This window comes from Pseudogymnoascus destructans (genome assembly GCF_001641265.1).
Source record: "Pseudogymnoascus destructans isolate 20631-21 unplaced genomic scaffold scaffold_30, whole genome shotgun sequence".
In the NCBI taxonomy this organism is placed as follows: domain Eukaryota; kingdom Fungi; phylum Ascomycota; class Leotiomycetes; order Thelebolales; family Thelebolaceae; genus Pseudogymnoascus; species Pseudogymnoascus destructans.
The window spans coordinates 277,024-278,459 of NW_020167549.1; positions in this window are offsets into that span (position 1 = coordinate 277,024).

Sequence of the window (1,436 nt, forward strand, 5' to 3'; positions counted from 1 at the left end):
TTCTTCGCAAAGACCGAGCATGTCCGGTACTTTGTGGTTACAGACGACGACAGGGCGGAAGGGGACGCAGCTACTGCCGCCATCGCCCTCGAGCCGCAGGAGCAGGCCTTCTTCGACCTGGCCGACGCGGACGCGACCATGGTAGCGGACGACATCAAGACGGAGGGCAACAAGGTGCACGGCTTCGACAGCCACCCCTCGGCTGCGGTCCCGTGGCTGAGGCGGACTGGCATCGAGAACCACGTGCGGGGCCTAGAGAAGGACGAGATGCACGCCTCCTTTGCGCTGCCGAAGAGCGCAGACGAGGGAGAGCCCGAGCTGTTCCTGATGCTCGAGGTCATGGACGAGATCCTCGCTGAGGTGCACGGCTGGTGCTTCGACGGGCCGGACTGCATGCTGACGTGGCCGAGGCAGCTCGCGCTGAGCCGCTTCCATGGCGCCCCTACCTCATCGGCACCAGCCAGTTGCAGGGCAGGCAGGGTGCGCGGCTTCGACCCCAAGAAGGAGCCATCCACACTGCGCACAAACTTTGGGTACTGGAAGCAGTTCATGGCGTACTGCTACCGCGTCGCCTACTGCGGCAGCCACTTCACGCCACCTCTGAGCGCGGACCAGGGCAGGCGCCCCGAGGACCGGATCCGGCTGACGGACGAGCAGACGACAGCTTGGGAGGCCGCCCTGGAGTGCGCTGCCGACGGAGACCGCTTAGCGCTGAACGACGCCCTCCGATCCCTCTGCATGGCCCTCGTCTGCCACGAGTTCGGCGGCGACCGCTTCAGCTCGCCGCTCCTCAGCTTCTGCGCGATGCTGAGCGTCAAGCCACGCACCAAGTCGTGGAAGGAGCCGGGCAACTTCAACAGCTGCCTGTCCGGCCTGATCTGGGCTGTGCAGCTGCTCATCTTCAGCACGGCCGCATACCTCGAGAGGTCGGGCGCCGGCAGCACGCTCGAGCACATCAACAGCATCTGCGAGCAGTACCTGCGGCCGGACACGGAGACGCCCATGGGCGAGATACTGGGCTGGCGCCTGCTGCTGTTCGCGGTGTCGAAGGACGGAGTGGGCTCGCACCAGGCGCACTGGGACGAGGACGAGCAGATCCTCACCTACAGGGACGTCGACCTGAACATGGACGAGGTGCAGCAGCTGCTGCTGTCGGAGTTCAGGCAGGCGCAGCATCTGCTGCACGGCGAGCTCATGTTTGGCGCAGCGGGCCTGCCACGGATGCGCGCGTGGGCACTCAAGGACAACCTCGACGCCGACAACTTTAGCTGGCACTTTGGCGAGCACCGGGAGAACGCGGCACTGCTGAAGCCGCTCGCGGGCTCACTGCGCAATGTCATACGGGAGTCGCAGTCACTCCGAGCGTCATTCCTCGACACCACTGCTGCACCTACTGCTGAGGATGGAGAGGATGGAGAGGCTGATGCAGGGGTCAC